Below are 20,135 nucleotides of genomic sequence, written 5' to 3' on the forward strand. Positions count from 1 at the left end.
TGGCAAGGAAAACAAGTGGGGAATATAAAGGGTGTCTAATAATCTAAAACAGGTGTAAACCCTAACAAGATAATCAGCAAGAACTACAAAACCATTGATCCCTCTCTGCCTAGTGCACTGAATAACTTTTATACATGGCGTGATGCACTATACATCTAAGAGCACCTGAGCCATGAAAACCACCCAGAGCCAGATTAACTATAAGGGCATTTGGGCACATGCTAAACCAATATCAAAACCCCGATCACAAGCTCTGTGAAGGTCCTGAGACACGTGCTAATGTCTGCATATGCACATAGGCTGGATCAGCCTGAATTCTAATTTAATGCTATTTGAGCATAAGGAACATAATTTATGAGACAGTTCATGACAGATTGTGTTTCTGATTTGAAATGTGTTATTTAAATGTGCTTGTGGTAAGTAATTTAGGAAATTTCAGGATTTCCCCATTCAGGTAGATAGGATTTGGTCTTAGATGCCTGAAATAGCTGCATCATAGCTTACATTGCAAGTATGGCCACCAAGCGAGCTATGTTTTGACTAGAGGGTTGGGACCCAGAGGGCAAGTGAAGAAACAAGTGATATCTGATCTGTATTGTTATAAGGGGTATACTGTATGCTGCCTCAACGTATGCAACTTACCAGAGTGCTTTTTGGTTTTAGTGCAAATTTATTTTTTTGTTTGTTTGTTTTTCTTAGTATGAAGAGGCTTTTATAAAAAGTAGCCCTGAATAATATTTTAATGAGCTGGCCATGATTCAGGGCGGAGTGATGGCTCTTACTGGAATCCTGCTCCTGCAGCATGGTAAGCTTTGAATACTAAGAATTTGTGTGGAGGCCTGCATGGAGACCACAGTGAAGTTTGCCAGATGAGGGAAAGAATGTATGTGAGTGTATGAGTTTGTGTGTGACAGATTATAGTTTGATATGTTTTTCTGTACAGCTTGTCTTGACCTCCTGCCAGAGGTATGGTGCTCCTTCCTGTTCTGGGAGTCCAGCAGTGTGGTTGTGATATTGTACGGTTCACTCTTTGACTCTTAAGTTCTTAATAGTGTACAGCGAACGAATTAAACAAAAAAGGACCTGGCCTAGGGGAAGACAAGAAAATGTTTTATTGTTTAAAGGTGCAGAATCCCTTGGTGAGACAGAATAAATAGAACTAATTAATAGAAAAGGAGATACCTGCTAGCAGAAAGAAAAAATAAACCTAAACTCCATTTACATTTATGTATATCTACTTATCATTCAAAGCAATTTACAGACCATTCAAAGTACACATTTAACCAGTTTGCATGTTTCCTGGAAATCAAACCCATGACCTTGAGCAAGTACTCTACGCGCCTCACAGTTGAGCTACAGAATGGAGTCTAATGCCGAGTTCACACCGCACGATTTTCAAACTCTGGGATTCACATTGCACGATGGATCCGCGACAGGGGGTTTCACACTGCATGACTTCACAATAGGAAGAATCACCGACAGCTCTGTCTGGTCCGCAAACTACCCTTCACAACAAAACACACGCGAGAAGTGATAAGGAAATAACGCGAGAACCCGCGTGTGTCATACTGGAGTTCTCGATCGCGAGCAAGTAATTATTAAAAAAAAAATATATAGCCCGCAAATTGTCTGTGAGCTGATTTCCAGCTACAAGGAGAAAAAGAAAAACAGATTATGCAGGAGGGAGATGCAGGGAGGTGTTCTGCAAAGAGAGTTGGAGGTAAATCATTTTGCAGTAACTGTTATGCTGATGTTGTGGCTGGTCAAGCAAATGTCTGTGCTTGTTTCTGTATGATATCATTGTTCATATATCTATTAAAATACTGATATTCTGGTCTGTAACTCCTCCCCGAACTTCCCGCTGCCCTGTATCTTTGGTCTCTCATTGGCTGTAGGTCATCGCCGATGTGTTTTTCAGTCAGAACTCATTGCACACAGCGTGATTGTGAATCACCGACAGCTCCAGATATTTAGCATGCCAAATATTTTGTGGGCGTCGGCGACACATCGGCAATTCCCTCAGATTGCGTCTTTGATAATTAACACTGTGTGATTGTCACTCGCATGAACGAGCACTGATTTGCCTCCGATGTCGGGCATTTGTCGGCGATTTCGCAAAACCTGTCAGCGAGTGAAAAATCGTGCAGTGTGAACTCGGCATAACAGGTTTACTAAAGTTGCTCAGGCTTTCTGTGTGTTTTTTTAGTGTATTGTTTCTGTATTGTTTAGTGCAGGGGTGTCCAATCCTGCTCCTGGAGGGCTACTGTCTTGTAGAGTTTAGCTCCAGGCATACAAGAAACTTCCAGTCAGGTGTTTTTGGGCAAGTTGGAGCTATAAACTCTGCAGGACAGTGACCCTCCAGAACTGAGTTTGGACAGCCCTGGTTTAGTGCATGGTTTCTGGGGGTTCCGAGAGGATTTCTATAGGGTGGCCAAGAGAGCTCAACAAGCTGCAACTGAATAAATCACATGCAAATAGAAAAACACCAGCAAATTAAGAAAACATCATCATTTTGACCACACATGCTGCAAATCCTCACAATGCAACCAAATACAGAAATGTGCTGCAAATAGCACATACCACAATGGAAATGTTTTAGAGGACCGTAACAAGTTCTGAAAGTAAGTTAGCCAGCTTAATTGTGTATTTTCTCAGATTATTTAGGCTAAGGCATAAGGAATCCTGCAATCAGGATGACTCACCTTTATGATAATTGACAGCACTGACTAGTAGACACTGAACAGTAAGCATGTCCCTGGCAGGTTCATCACTTGTTGGGGTCCCCTTTAAACATTCTGTTGTGGTCTGTGCTATTTTCAGTGCGTTTCTGTATTTGATTGCATTGTGAGTATTTGCAGCACGAGTATCTCGTTTCGCTCTCAGCGAAGGCGGTCGCATTTTCTCTCCCTCTCCTCCCCGTTACCTTCCCTGCATTTGCTCCTCTTGTCTTGTCTACTGTCTTGATTTTGAGAGACTCTCTCCGTACTGCTCTCCAGACTAAAAAATCATGGATTTGATCAACTGGTCTCTCAACACAATTGACACCATCTTTTGGGTTCGGGAGAACCTGACTGCCCTGACGGAACGTTCGCAGCTGGCTACACGATGGTCACGTGGGAAAGGTGGTGGGTCGTGTGTCTAGCGGCTCTTTCCGTGGAGGACATTGAAGATATCTACCTATTCGGAACCATGATAACAGGTCTTATGCTGATTGGATTAGGTATTGCCCTGGTTTATCGAGAAATTCAGAAAACGAACCAATGCCTCACAAAGGCAAATGGATCGATTCGGAGACCAGAATGGACAAAGAGAGTAGTCGTGTAAACTGGAATGCGGCTACTTGCCCCAAGACCAAACAATTCCAATCGTATCTGCTTTCGGCTCCCCTCAACCAGCATTGGCCTCAGCCAAGGCCGCTGTTGGAACAACTACTCCCCCGAGAGAGCACTGCAGTGAGACGCTCTTGTGTTCCTTCCCCCAACTCCTGACATTTACCAACCACGCTCTTGTGTTCCTTCCCCCAATTCCTCTGACACATGCTGATTGTTGACTCTGTCTGGGACCTGATCAAGGCTGCCTCCATGGCAACTTGCTGTGTATCGCTATGACAATCCTGCGGACTGAGGCACCTAGATTGATGCCAGGAGTAGCGACTCTCCAGGCCTACACATACAAGAACTTTTACATACATACATACTCACCCACGTACATATATAAATATATGCATTCACCCCCCCGACCCCCCCATCCCTCGCCTTCGCCGCTTTGTTCCGCCAGTCTGACAAGCGGGTCTGCGATCAGCGCCGAGAATGGCTGCAGGACCGGATGGCTGCTTGCCTGTGCTGGGTTACCTCCACCCCCCTCTCCCCCTACCCTGTTGCAAGTCGTGTGTCTCACGCTGTATTGATGTGCTTATGTTGCTGAGGTGTTTTTGTTCCTGTTCCCACACTGTGCTCCCCATAGGAGCATAGTCTGGGGTCTGTTTTTTTATCTCCTCCCCTCCCTCATGTTATGCTGTATTTCTTTCTTAAATTCCCTGTCCTCCTGTCCTGTCTACCCCCTTGTCATATTGTATGTATGGACAGGTGGATGGCTAATTTCGCTGGTACCTGTGACCAGTGACAATAAAGGGCTACAATACAATACAATGTGTTGTCAAACTGATTTTTTCTTAATTTGTTGGTGTTTTTTTCAGTTGCAGCATCTTAAGCTCTCTCTGTGTATTTTTCTTATCGTTTTTCTAGGTTGTTCTTGCCATTTGAGTACTGGATTAAGACAAGACGGTTCACACCCGAGTTTCTATTTTCTTGTCTCTAGATATGCCTTAGGTTTAGTTCACATTTGAATTCTTTAACCGCTATGCTACACCAGTGTTTTTCAGGACCTTGCACTAAATTCTATGCAATGACAAACTGTAGTCTTAATATTATTGTATTTAATATTATTGTACTTTTTTTAACAATCATGCTATGAATGGCATCTATATGTTAAGTGGTTGAAGCTGAATTGGTTGCAATCTCATACAATACAGCTTTAGAACAAACCCTAATTAGAATGTTACTAATAGCAGTACAATTACAACACTGCAGTCACGTCTACAAATGTTTCAATGTATCCATACTGGGCTGAAATCTTCACACACCACATGTTGTCATTCTCATAAATCACCGAAGCAGTCCTCAATGAAGTTCTGAGTTGCTAGAAAGAGATGTCACAATGGTAGATGCAAGTGGCTGCAAAACTGCAAAGCACTTCCATTCACACTGAACTTTTTCCTCAACAACATCCTGAGGTATCTACATGTGTGAAGCTTGCACCTCACACTCCATTGACTTCCATGGAGTAGTTTGTCAAAAGATAGATGAAAAGGTGGAAGGACACTGCTGAGAAGGAAGGGCAGTGTAATGGAGGGACAACCAAATCCTCAAGCACAAATCTTTTGATCTAGTAGCTTGTTAGTGGTGAACAGAGGATGTATTTATCGCACATGCGTTCTCCTCAATGGGTTTGTGTCTGTCTGCTTTTCACACCTCACATGCAGTCTCTCACTCCACTCTGGGAGTATTCATATAATCTCACAAGGTCATGCTGTGAAATCCCCATACAACAGTGGCTTATTGTGCTTATTCATTTTTTTACCTATCATCTCTTTTACCATTCTTAAAGGGGACTTTACACACCTTTAGTACAGAAAATGTCTGCTGACACAGTCCAGATGTAGGAGTATTCATATAATCTCACAAGGTCATGCTGTGAAATCCCCATACAACAGTGGCTTATTGTGCTTATTCATTTTTTTTACCTATCATCTCTTTTACCATTCTTAAAGGGGACTTTACACACCTTTAGTACAGAAAATGTCTGCTGACACAGTCCAGATGTCTGTCGCTGACACTATAGCCTAATAGGTCAGAGCCAGCAGGTATCCCAGAGCCCTCCTCCAAATATGGTAGATAATTGGGTGGCACAAACACTTGCAGAAGTTGCCATGGCAACAGAAAGGTTAGGGTTCAGACTGCAATATGCTTTGGGAGCCTGAAGGCTATTTTCATTCTCCATGAAAACTATTAAACACAATGTAGGAGGCAGTCTCTCATCCCACTAGCAGGTAATGAAAGGTAGCCTGCGGTGTGGGGACAGAGTCTCTATACACACAAGACTCTGTCTGCTGTGGACAGTCCTATTCTGTGCCCTCTCAGTCTCCATAAAGATAGTCTTTATGAGTCTGCATTTTAGCGTAATGGGTATTTGGCTTGATGAAACACCTGTGCCAAGATCAAACATAAATATTTGAGCACAAAACATGTCTTTGGTGGAATTATCAATGCAAAGGTAGACTTTGACTATTATATATATATATATAACATATATATATAATAGTCATATAGACATATATACTGTATATACAGTATATATGGTTTCTGGTTGCAAGATAATTTCTAGGGTTTTTTGCTGTTTAAACTTTTGCCCTCCCAAGTCTCTGATAGTGTGGTCTCTGTAGATGGCTTGGGTCTCTCTTTAAATATAATTCAAAGGATTCTTTTTCCTCCTTCTGTTGTTTGCCAAGTAAAAACCATAAGTCTAAATGCTCAGAAAAGTAATAGCACACCTCTCTCCAACAAGCCACACAATACATGTCACAGAGTCTAAAAGGGTTTCTAATGCTGCTCAGGTGTTCTAAGTGGTTTTTAGTGCATTGTTATGTGGTTTCTGGGGTGTTCTGGGTGGTTGCAAAAGCATTTCTAGGGGCTTTTTACCATTTGAACACTGAATCAAGTAAAAAAAGTCCACCCCCAAGTCTATATTGTATTCATGTCTCTATATATGACTCAGGTTCTTCTAATGTATTGCATTTTTTCCCACTAGATTTATCATCCACCAGATAAAAGATTCAACTGTGAAATTTAACAGCCATAGCCTTGTGGGCAGCACTCCGACATATGGTGCAGTTGAACCTTAAGTAACCTGAGTTTAAATCCCTGGTCCTTTTCACCTCTCCCACTTGCTTTCTGTTTTTTCCCCCCACTGTCCTATCCAATGGGTCCAAGGTGAAAAAGAATGATACATGGTGATGCATCAAAAAAACATTTAATGTATCATTCACAAACTGTGCAGAAACAAACTGTGCAGAACAAGTTAAATGCCAAATCTGTTTAGGAGTTTGTTCACCCTGCTATTTTGCTAAACTACAACTTGTCCCTGTACAAATGTCCATCTTTCCACTTCTACTTGTATGACTTTCTATACTTACATTCTGTAGTTTCTTTCTATACATATAATACAATATTTTGAAGAATGTGGCCTGTAGCCCTTGACTTCCATTGTGTAGAGGAAAAAATAATAATATGAATGTAGTTATCAGCAACTATTTGGTTACAAACATGCTTCAATATAAATATATGCATAGAAGAAGAAAGAAAATCATACAGGTTGGGAACAACTCGAGGGTGAGTAAATTATGACAGAATTTCCTTTTTCTTTTTTTGTTGTTGTGAAGTATCCCTTAGTATTTTAACAAAGTAAAAATACTTTTTACTGTCCACAGCTATTTAACTACATAACTTTACTGTCCACATATAACACTCATTGCAACCACCTGAAAAATTGAGTCACTGACTGGTTAAATCTTCATCAGAAATAACTGTAACCAAAAGACTTCCTACAGTTATTTACACCACTATTGAGAAGATTCTCCTCGCAGAACTGCTTCGTCTTAAAGATACTTGTAGGCTTTTGACCACTTGTATGTTTTTGGTCATACTGCAGCATTTCAAAATGGGTTTAAATCAATTCTGAGGCAACTTGCTTGTATGTTTTGGATCATTGTCTTTGTACATGATCCAACTGCACTTCAGCTTCAGTTCGTGAACAGATGGTCTGATATTCTCCTGGAGAATTCTCTGATACAGAATTCATAGTTTCTTTAGTGACACAGCATCTAGGCCATCACAGAATCTTCCATTGTGCTTGACTGCTGATATTACATTAATTTTATGAACATCATTGTTTGGATTCATTTAAATTTTTTTCCTTCCCCAGATCAGTGGTAAGAAAATGTTTATATTTTTCTACTCTATCATGGATCCCAATGCTTTTCTGATGGTAGAGTCATGGACTCTGACCTTAGTCTAGGTAAGAGAGGCATGAAGACCTTTAGATGTTGCACTGAGGTAATTTTCTGGATAATTTTGTGCCTTGCTTTTAACTGGACAGCAATTCCTTGGACGATTACCACATATTCCAAGCTATTCCACCTGCTGTGATTGTGTACTTTCCTTCATTTGTAACAAAACTGCACAGCAATTTTAAAATCAGGTACATCAAGTCCACACTGATTGTAGAGGCCAAAGTCTGATTTATATTGGGCAGGGCCAGATCAAATAAGGGCTACTTGCTAACCTAAGATATCAAAAACAACCGATCACAATTAACTCTAATTTGCTGGGGTAACGACTTTTTCACACTTGAAGATTGCATACGCACCAAACTTGTGCGTCAATTTTACATTTTACCGAGTATTCCAGCTCTATATAGCTAAAATCACAATCCACAATAAAATCTGACAACATACAATGATAAAACTTTGCACAAACTCAGAAATGCAGAACTTTTTCACAGCTCTGTAGTCGTAGTCTTTAATGCAGTAGGGAGAGTATCTCAGTGTTCTCACAGGGGCTCTGCTAGCATTGAGTAACAGACCGTAGACAACCTGCTGAGGATGTCGATTGAGAGGCATACAAATGATGTGTCTGACCCACTACATCTGCTACCTTTGCCAAATTGTCTTCTATGCAAGTTAGACTGATGCAGTTAAGAGTGATTTCGAAGTTATAGAGTGACTGTGGACAAAGCTAATCAATATTTACTAACTCATGTTCCACATTACTTTTGCATTCACTCTCAAACAAGTTTTACATTGGTTCAGTATTTTTGCATCACAGCTTATTAATCAAGATCAAGTCTGTAGTACATCTCATCTCAATGTTAACATTCAACATTCATACAAACATCATCAATGTTAACATTCTGATCAAGAAGCTTTCACACTATTTGCTCTGGGAATTTGAGAATAGATGCTCAGCCCTGCCTTTTTTACTACAGGTGAAAAGGCACTTTTACCTGTTTGAAATAAAACAAGGAGCTGAAACTATAGCAAATTATAGTCTGTATATGAGATGAGGTTTTAATGTAAACCATCAGTGGTAATTATTGTAAAAGGGATAGTTAAAATTCTGTCATTAATTACTCAAAAAAACAACAGTCAGTCTCCGCCGCCATTCACGAGAGTACCACAACACATGCATGTGCATTCCTCTGCTTGTACACAAGGCTCAGTGCATGCATGTTCTATGTCAGAACGTCACCTCCTGCGTCAGCAGCACCACACGCATGTGTCATGGTACTCTCGTGAATGGTGGAAGAGACTGACTTGAAGAGAATAAATTGATGAATAAAGTTGTTATTTTTGCTTTCTTTGTGCACAAAAAGTATCCACTGATGTCACGTGGATTAGTTTAACAATGTCCTTACTAAGTTTCTGGGCCTTGAACGTGGTAGTTCCCTTGTTATCTATGCAGGGTCAGAAAGCTCTCGGATTTCATCAAAAATATCTTAATTTGTGTTCTGAAGATGAACGAAGGTCTTACGAGTTTGGAACAACATGAGGGTGAGTAATTAACACTGTCGCTGATGTGGTGTTACGGAACTCCAAGGAAGGCGATGAAGACAAAGAATATCCACAAAGAAAGTCTCTAATTTTAATCCACACAAATACAGGGATGGCAATAACTCTGGGTAACAGTAAAACATGTAACACGAAACAATCACCGACGGTAAACTAAAGAGAAAGGAGACTTTAAATAGGGCAGATGGCAAGGGGCAAACAGGTGATGGAAGTTAACTAATAATGACTAACGAGCAAATTAACTAAAGAGCTAAACCAAACAGGAACAAAACCATATAAGGAAAAACAGGAACAGGCAGCCGTAACAGAAAAAGACAATACTAAAGTTCATAATCCTAACATGTGGTACCTAAGGTACAAAAGCTAAAAGGTCCATCTTTGCGCCTTATTTTCCCTTAAATGGTACATATTAGTACCTTTTGAAAGGGTAATACCTCAGTGACAGTTTTGTACTTTTTTATGAGATTGTAATATACAATGCATGCAATCATTTACCCTGAGCGAATAACTATTTAATGATCAAAGAGAACTTTTGTGGAGACACTGGGCAAATTTTAATTAAACAGAAATGTGTGAAAACATTCTGATGACTTGCTAATAAACTCCATTTAGTACACTTGGACACAGTCATCGGTTTCATCATATATAGTAAAATGAGATCACATCTGTTGTATCGGATCCATAATGTCACTGCAAGGAAAAGATGGCATTCCCATAATAGACACATTAAAGAGTCCTTCATATCAGATAGCATCCAGTTTACTATGATGATAAAAAGCATTGCATCTCATCCTCACTCATGTGCATACTTCAAATCATCTGCTTTTGTGCCAGCAGACCATGTTGATGAAGAATATTGCCTCCTATTCTCACTCACCCCTGCAGCTATTTCCACCTCCCTCTCCCACCTCTTTTCGAGGCCAGTCCTCCCTGTTTCCCTCAGACAGCAGCTTATCTGCATTAAATAAGCTGTCACTGACATCCCAGCACTGGAATACTGGAAACAAGTCTGGCACTTGGTGTCGGTTCTGTGTGAGTGAATCTGCGGTAGATAACACGAAACCTGGTGAGCCATAAAGAGTCAGAGAATGCTGGTCTTATCTGGAGAAACACACAGAGAGACGCTTAATACATTACTGCTGCAATCATGCCGCCACCGAGAAACCCATTCCCCCACACACAGACCTGATAACAAACCCATACATCATCTAGTTCAATTATCTATCAATCACAAAGCGATTAAAAAGTAAATATATGGCATCAAGTGTGTAAACAATATTGCTTGTCTTTGTCAAATTGTACATTAAATGAATAGTTAATGCAACAATTAGTATAATTTAATTAAAAACTATTTTTATAGCACTGTCACCTCACAGCAAGAAGGTTTTTGGTTCAAGGTGGAGAGTTTGCATGTTCTCCCTTGCTGAGTTCAAAATCACATACTCTCTTGAGTAGGTACTTATTTTAAATAAGTAATTACTTCACAACCGCTAAAAAGTATGCTCTATAGGCTATATAGTATGAATGCAATCTGGATGCACTACATTCGTCATCATCATGTGACCTACCAGCGCTAGTTACATCGCTTCACTGCCATTCACAAATCCTTTATTGTGGTCTCATGGGATAGTAAAGTGTCCATCGTATGCACACTTTAAAATCTCATTGGAAATGCATGCTCGTGGTGAAGTTTCTGCAACACTGATATTATTGCATGTTTCGCGGCAGTGAAATGTCCAGAGAGTGGTGGTTTTATTACATTGGTACAGGCACATATTGCAGCGGTTCAGAATTCAAATGTCCAGGGAGTGTCGCTAAAAGGTCTCTATCATTTTGGGAAATAACAGACCCAGTAACACCAAACCCAATCCTTAACCTACACGAACCCTTAACAAATGCAAAAGTGATATAAAAACAGTGCAACCGTGATATTTTAACTTCCTTGTACACGGGTTTGAGCTGTATAGTCGAACCATAGTTTCAAAGGATTCGAATCACTTCACCTCACTAGTGCAACGCCGTACCGCGTGAGCTACCGAGCAAACCTACTGTGTTAGAAAACCTATACAAATTAAGCTGTATATGTGAATCTAACATTCAAAAGTTTCAGTTTTCAAATCTTGCAGTGTGTTAAAATTGTTTTGAGGTCATAAAATAATATTGGTCGAAAATTCTGGTCCCACTTTATATTATGTAATGTCTTGATTACTTAATTTTAGAGAATTAATTATTATTAATTCATTCAGGGTTTTGAAAGAACTCGATTCTGAAAATTCAAGGTCCACCTGATTAAAACTGATTTCAAATTTGATAGTTTACACTCTATCAGCTACTCGGCCAGCGAGACGTTAATGTCAGTGTATATTACCAATTTGACTATATGAATTTTCCCTGGTCACAGGTTAATACAATTATGATAATTTGTAAGCTCTTAGAGAGGTAACGTGATCTTTGGCAAAGGTTTTGTCTTTAAAGTTATATGACACCAGACAATGATTCTTTATAAATGAAACACAAATTTTATTAGCTATTCTAGATTACATTAAAACTAAGCTAAAATACACACACACACACACACACATATATATACAGTTCAGAAGTGAGTTAACGGAGTTGCATGAAGTTTCAAAGTTCTAACTCGTTTTCACGAGTGGTTTTAAATTCAGCCTGAGAGAATTCACAAAGCAGATATTTTCTTATCTTTACTGCTTAACTCAATTCACCAGCGTCAGTTCAGCAGATAGAAAATTTTGTTTGTACTTGCGTTTTGCTTTGGATGACAGCTGAAAAGCTGAGTCGTTCCTCGTGGCTACTGGAGGGGATTCCATGGCTGATTGGCTGTTGATCTGGCGCCGGAATGACGTTTGGATGACATCCTTTTGGGGAAGCCCTCGTTGGATTGGTTGCTTGCCGGGTTACGGAAGAGCCTCTGGTTCTTCTGAGAGAGAGTCTGCTTTAGCAAGACTTTGCGTTCTGCTGAGTTACGGAGCTTCAACTGAAGTGTTTGAGTTCTTAGATGGTTGATCGCCTGATGGTTCAGCTTGTGAGCACAAGTTAGAGTGCCTTCCACACGGCGACAAGGCCTTGCTTGAGAAAGCAAGTGGCGAAGAGCCTGCGTTCGGGAGAGCAAGCGGCAAAAGCCTTCACTCGAGAGAGTAAACAGCGAGAAGCAATTGAATCTGAGTTACAGTGGGGTTTTTGATCCGTGGCATACGTCCAACCTACAGCGCGATCTTCCAATCGGCTTCTTGCAAGGCGGAGCGTGCATACATTAACAAGAGGCTTCAATTCATCACATGAGGACCCCTATACAAGTTGTTAATACTTCTATAAAGTCTCTTAAATGTCACTACCTGCGTCACTGAACTTGTGACACAAACCCAAAGAACTGCTAGATTTAAATCAGCACAGCCAGCGAAGGATCGAACGCGACCGTTTTGAACGAGCGCACCTTTTCCTAACAACCAAAAAGTTTTGTTGTCTGTTGCGGAAGAACAGACGTTACTCTCGTTGATAGCAGAGATAAACTGATTAAAGTTGCACCGATTACATGAAACACATCAAGCATATATATAAACGGCATAACACATACAGTGGATACATTTTCACTACTTATGAGTTTAAACGATTGTCTTTTAAAAATCGTCATGCAAGGTCCTGTTTCTTTTGTTGTAAGAGAAGTTTGTAAGGGTTTCAGACAGGGCATGAAGCAGGTGGTCACAAGACATGTGACAGTCATGCATAGATCCTGTGCTTGCAGGCCTGAGGGCTTGATTAAATTACTGTCCTTTTTTCTGTTTGGATATAATAGTTCCATCCATTGGTGGTCACAAGACATCGTGGTTTCTATATGTTGTGAACGAACCTTCCAGTTCTGATACAAAGAAAGCTTTGTTGTCTCCTGATTGAATTAGTTTCGCCCTCCGAATGGTTTGTGTAAGTACAAATGTGTAACAGGACATATATAACTACACATTGTAACAATAATATGTATAAGATTAATTGGAAGAATTTGATCCAGGGGGTGGAGATGGGTAGGTTTAGGGGTATGTAAAGTGGGAGGAGTTGGATCTCAAGTTGGTGGAGTTGGTGCACCACTGTAATACCAGTGTACTTACATGGTAACTGTCCACTTAATATAAAGTGTAACATTTTGGACACCATCCACAATTTATATGTAAAGCCTAACTTACTGGCCGCTGCTGTGTAACACCAGAGTAATTACATGGTAAATCCATAGGAATGGTTTACTTAATATAAAGTGTAACATTTTGGACACCATCCACAATTTATATGTAAAGCCTAACTTACTGGCCGCTGCTGTGTAACACCAGAGTAATTACATGGTAAATCCATAGGAATGGTTTACTTAATATAAAGTGTAACACATTCTTTACCAACAAGTGCTGTTAGTCCTGTTACACATTTGCACTTTCTTTACCAAAACGTGTTGTTGCCAATGTCCTGTTACACATTTGTATTTACACATACCATTCAGTGGGTTGTTACATATGTGTAGTTACACAAACATTACAGCTGTAGATACTATGTACCAATGTGTACTATGTACACATCTAGTTACTATGTAAGTACACAGGTATTAGGGCCACAATATAAAGTGGGACCGGCTTTCTTAATTGAAACTTTGGCCCTGTAAATCATAATTTGTGTAAAAAGTAATAAAAGTTGTCTGAATTTTACTGATTCTAGTGCTCATTTCAAATGGAAACTGCAGTGATTCATACATATAGGTACGTTTTTTGAGTTTTGCAGAAACATACATATTTTCAGTGAGGTTCAGTCTGGTTAGGTTTTATGAGTATTGCGAATTCAGACATACTTCGGCATATTCTGTTTTTTGCCCTACTATATACTGTAGGAAAGTATGTGATTTCAGATGCAGCCTCTGTGTTGGCATGGGTTTCCTCTGGGTTCTCCAGTTTTCCTCACAATCCAGATTGGAGACACTAAATTGCCTGTTTGACTGTTTGTTAGCCCTGTGATGGACTGGCCATCTGTCCAGGTGTTTCCCTGCCTACAGTCTGAGATGCTGGAATAGATTCCATTATCTTCCTACAGAGGACAAGTGTTTTGGAAACTGGATGGATGGACATTTTTACTGTCATAATTTAGTCTCCCAAACACAATTTTTTTTTTTAAAGAATCTTCCATACAGTGATAGTTTGAAGTGAACATGTCTGATTGGAATTTAAGTCATTTGCTGAGAATCTTCTCAGTGGTGACTTTCAGCAAATCAAATGACTGTGTCATGATCAAAACATCATGACTGCAGACCTGTGCCATATTTGTTTGGAGAGATGGAGAAGAGGGAAAACCAAACCAAACTACAATATCTGATAAAAACTACTTGGTATTTGTTATTAGTTACTTCATATCCCTGTGCTCATCCTTTGTAGGGTCACAGGAATCACACACACACACACATAGGCAATGTCATCCTTTTCCCCCCTCAATATTAAATTGTTCAATTTACCTTCACAATACAGTTGGTTTGACAAAATTCGAAGTTGCTCTTATAGTGACCCAAGCTTTCACGCTCCTAAAGGCCAAAAAAAAAATAAAATAAAATAAAAAAAAAATATATATATATATACAGTATATATATAATAACAACATCATAAGTAACCCAGCTCACTTGTGCACTATATTTCAAGTCTTCTGAAGTATATCATTGCTTTTGGAGGAACAGACTAAAATTTTGTTCATTAATCAATATTCAAAGACCGATTTCTGCTTATTAGATTGACTTACTACATTCTTTGTTCCAGTCCATTGTGGAAGCAGCTAGTAGCAGTTTACTCGCCAAGACAGCTGCATCGCCGCAACGAGACCTGGTGCATTTGTGTGTAATTTCTTTCTTCTGAAGAAGTCTTCCCTGATGAAAACACTTCTATTTAATGCACTTTTTCATTACAGATTATATTACAAACATATCTAGTAAAATGTAGCTTTGAGTAAAATATAGTGGTGTAAAAGGTAGGAGAGGTTGCCCACCTTTTAGAACAGACTGGGATTTATGCAATGTATATACTATAATATATGCAATTACAATTTAATTAGTGTTACCTCTCTATCTTTGCCTACTTCACTGCATGTTGTGTAAGGTTGACTTTAGAGATTCACATTGTTTTATTGAAAAATCCTAAAACTCTCTTTCTCTTTTTAACCCATCTCTGGTGTGTGATGATAATCTCTCTCTCTCTCTCTCTCTCTCTCTCTTTAAAAGTATTGAGCATATAAGCGGAATATAATGTTATTAATAATTAAAATAAAATAAAAAATCACAAAAAGTATACATGTATGTATGTATAAATACATGTATGTATGTTTTGGTCATGAATTAACAAGAACTGATTTAAAAAAAAACAAATTGGTAATACTTGAACTATCACATTTGGTCTTTATTTGATATTTTGAGTAGTGTTTTATTTTTTATATATATATTTGAAACACTGCAAAAAATGCACATCAGCATAGGTATGATCAGTGGCGTTCCATCCATATAAGCTGCGAATGCTCCGCATACCCAGGCCATTTGAGAGAATAAGTTCACGGGATAATTCATATAAACATGATTATAAGTTGGTCCCTTACAGTTGAAATGTAACTTAAAGAGTTAGGAAGTACATACAATGATTTATTTGCCAAACGGCAGTAATTTTCTTTAAATCTACCAGTTGCGGTTTCTTCCAGGCGAGCGGATTCTCCGCAGCTTTCTTGTCTCCACTCTGTTGCTATGACTCATTCGTCAGGATTTGCTGGTCTGCGGCTGATTTCATGTGCGAGGTAAGCTGTTCGCTAAGCGCTCCCCCAAGCGGAAAAATGTGCTGTTGCTGTCAGATCTCGATTGCCGAAAATCACATTGTGTTTGATGCAAAACCAACTCAATCAAAAGGAAAAAAAAAACACAGTTATATACTGTAACTGTATATTTTGTTTTATCATGCAAAGCAAATTTTAAAAGTCCACTGAAAACATATCTTCTTACATTTTTGGTCATAGACAACTTATTTTGAAGTCAACGTTATTACCTAAGCGGTAAAAAAAGAAAAGAAAAGTGGGCTAAATAAAAAAAATGATAACAAACATCATATTGTTGCCTTTGTTTTGCGTATGCTCGTGTTGCTTACAGTTAAAGGGGTCATATGACGTTGCTAAAAAGAACATTATTTTGTGTATTTGGTGTAATGCAATGTGTTTATGCGGTTTAAGGTTAAAAAAAAACATTATTTTCCATATAATGTACATTATTGTTTCTCCTCTATGCCCCGCTATTCTGAAAAAGCGAGGTGTGCCGTGATTGGCCAGCTATCCAGTGCATTGTGATTGGCCGAATACCTCAAGCGTGTGACGGAAATGTTATGCCCCTTAACATACTGTGATGCCATCTCCCAGCAGGACAAGACAAAACCAATAAAACCCATTACAAATGAGGCATTTGTTGCATCCAGTGGGGACATAATTACTGATTATAATGACTTATACTGTCTTTTTATGCGTTTTTACTGCGTAAACATAAAAACATGTCTGCATTTGTGATCGGAGAAACAACAAGCCTACTCTACACTACCCAAACCAGCAGCAACAGCAAGAATTAAAGTTACGCCTTCTTTTTTTGCGTGAACATTTGGGTGGCGTTATGCACATCTTCCCACATCGTGACGTAGACATGTGGGGGCGTGTTAGAATGAGCCGTTTTAGGTAGGTGTGGTTGACTCTTAACTTTTATAAAGAATATCTCTTTGGATTTGAGACTTTAGTCTTTGCAACTTTACAGATCTTCTTTATGCACCAAGAGCTTGTAACACTCCAAAGAGAAAGGAGAACTTGAAATCGCATCATATGACCCCTTTAAAGTCTTTCTCTGATTGTATTATTGTTTGCAAGGTTGCAACGTTGCTTTGCAATATTTTAAATATTTTTTGGTATTTTGCATGGTCTGTTATTGGAGTAGTGTCACCCGGGTGGGAGTTTAAACTCCTATTCACAGGGAATAAAAAAATTATTTAGCAGATGCAGAGACATGTTAGACCGGGGGAATCCCCCCATCTCCCCACCCTCTGATTACACATGTAAAAATTATTTGGCAGTTTTTACTTGGAAATATTTTTTTCTTGCATTCGAATAATGGATAAACCTGAAACAATAGAAGAATAATTGGAGATGAATTTCATTTACAAATAAGGTAGGAAATGTGCATACTTTTAAATCGACACCTGCCACGGTGTTTCTTATTTGTCATCTGTGATCCTTTTGAGTGTCCTAAAAGCCGATGGGGGGAGGTCTTATCACTCAGCATACCCGGTTAAAAAAGTTACCGCTCGCCACTGATATATATTTTATATATATATATATATATAACAGAATCTTTTTCACGCTTCCAGGTTTCTCAGCAGCGGAAATCCTCATAGTTGGGTAAACTTCTGTAGCAGCGAATGGGAGGCTACCTCAAATATATTTTAGACAAAGAAAAAAATCCTCAGTAGTGTTTTCATGACTTTCAAAAAGAGGTAAAAATAGAGAGACACTGATATCAGCAGTCAGAAGATAAAACAATGTCAAATTTACTGTCACTCCTAAAGATGCTGTATTAGAAACATCCATTCCACATCAGTATTAACTAGATTTTTTTTGTTGCAAAGGTAATATAATACAATGTTTTATAAATACATTTTATAACACTTTATAGCAATACATATATTTAAAAAATAAATAAATAAATAGAAGGATTTGCGAGGCTGATGACCCTTAACCCTCAAATGCATGAATGTTCCGCCAATCATTCTTACATATTCGGGTCTTAGTGACCCGGACCAATATATACAGCACGGATGGATCTCTAACTGCTGCAATAGCAAAAAACTCTCTTGATATTTTAAGAACAATTACTGAAGAATAAAATAAAGCATATTTCGTTACCTTTTGAATCTTAAAGGGGTCATATGATGCGATTTCTATTTTTCCTTTTCTTTGGTGTGTTATGTAGCTATTTGTGCATGTATAAGATCTGCAGAGTTACAAAGTCTCCCACAAAATGATTTATTTTATCTAAAAGTGAAGGCTGATCTAGACCGGGCTAAAACGCCTCGTTCAAACACGCCCCCACATGTCTACGTCACGATGTGGAAATAGTTGCGTAATGCCGCCCAAATGTTCACGCAAAGAAAGAAGGCGTGGTTTCAGGGACCGCAGTAGCGTTGATGCAGCCATGTCAGGGAGACGCTGTGTGTTTCTGTGTGAAAGCAAAAACACTTTATTTGGCCTTCCGAAAGTAGATGCAATGAGGAATCATTGGCTAAGATTTATTTACAACAGAACAGCAAAACCCAGATGTTCGAATTTGTGCAACGCATTTTATGGATGACAGTTTTGTGAACCTAGGAGAGTAGCCTACAAGGCTGGCTGTGCAAAGGCTATTTCTAAAAAAAAAGGTCAATTCCGACTTTGCTATGACAATCTGGCGCTTATTCTGAATCAGCTACTGTAAGTATGTTTTCTTAACAGTTTAAGTGTTTGGTATTGACTGTTCAAATGCGGAGTTTTGCGCCATGTAGAGTATCGCACTGTGTGTGTGTGTGGGCGTGAGAGACAGACAGGGTCACTCACAGTGGAGTCAGCTTTCTTAATTGCGGCTTGTGTACTGCAAATACATACGAGCATCATCACTGTGTCTGTCATGCGACTCTGTTCCCCTTTCGGGCTTGAACTGATGGTAAAACTAAGGACATTATGTACTGTCTTTACATTTATGTTGAAAGCTGAAGTTCGAGATTATGGAAAGGGGCGTTACATTTCTGACTCGTGCTTGTGGTGTTTGGCCAATCACAATGCACTGGGTCAGCTGGCCAATCAGAGCAGACTGTGCTTGTCGGAAGGAGGGGCTTTGTAGAAAACGATGCATTTGAGAGAGGCGGGGCATAGAGGAACTACAACAATGTACAGTATTTGAAAAACAATGTGTTTTTTGAACATTAAAGCATGTCAACATATTATGTTACACCAAATACACCAAATAATGATCTTTAAATTAGCATCATATGACCCCTTTAAAAGGGTTCAGTTTGAGCAGACGATTTTACCATCGATGTCATCGTCAAAGCGCACTTCCACAGTACATTCAGCATCTGCCTCATGTTCACGATCTCAACCATATTCTCAAAACTATCGTTTTCAATGACTTCATATTCAATATTTTGAACACTGGCAGCTTATTAATCACATCCAGCATCAAATGGCAGTGACATTTATATATCATTGCGAACACTGTAAAAAAAATCTGTGACATTTACGGTAAAATACCGGCAGCTGTGGTTGCAAGAACTTCACCGTAAAAAATATGGTAGCAACATTTTAGGTTTTACAGACTTGACTTAAATACACAATAAAATACCATATTTCATTAACTGATGTAATGTTAATAAACCAACACATTGAAGTACTAATATCTGTTTTGAACCATTGTAACTTTGAACTAATAACCACCAAAAACTGGTGGGGATGAGAAAGTCACATGATGAACCAAAGCTCATCATAAACAGCTTTTCTACGAGCTAAGGAGGGCAATACTTATATATAGAAGGTGCACAGTGTCATTCACACTAACACTAAACCCCATAATGGTGACACACATGATAGTGAAATAATGCAATAAACATTAATTTAACAACATTAGATGTAAGATGAATCTCAAAAATGTTAGGCCTATATCCAAATTGCCTTTTATGAATACGATTTTAGAGAAAGTTGTCCATAATCAACTTGTTGACTTTTTGATTGGAAATAACATAATGGATATCTTTCAGTCTGGATTTAGGACCAAACATAGTACAGAATCAGCATTATTAAAGGTTACAAACGATATTTTGTAAAGTATTGACTCCGGGAAAAATGTTGCCTTAATGATGTTAGATTTAAGTGCAGCCTTCGATAC

At 38.9% G+C, this 20,135-nt stretch overlaps 1 long non-coding RNA gene across 1 annotated transcript; it reads right to left on the reverse strand.

Annotated features, from left to right (window-relative positions):
• Window positions 1-3,934: 3,934 nt before the first annotated feature.
• On the reverse strand, window positions 3,935-12,114 carry LOC107573816 (uncharacterized). The gene is made up of 3 exons (XR_001607574.1): window positions 12,104-12,114; window positions 4,918-4,923; window positions 3,935-4,132 (listed from the first exon to the last, which is right to left on the reverse strand). It is a non-coding gene; the product is annotated as an uncharacterized lncRNA (long non-coding RNA).
• Between the last annotated feature and the right edge of the window lie 8,021 nt (window positions 12,115-20,135).

The sequence above is a fragment of the Sinocyclocheilus grahami genome, unplaced genomic scaffold (genome assembly GCF_001515645.1).
Source record: "Sinocyclocheilus grahami isolate Dianchi unplaced genomic scaffold, SAMN03320097.WGS_v1.1 scaffold2041.1, whole genome shotgun sequence".
Lineage (NCBI taxonomy): Eukaryota > Metazoa > Chordata > Actinopteri > Cypriniformes > Cyprinidae > Sinocyclocheilus > Sinocyclocheilus grahami.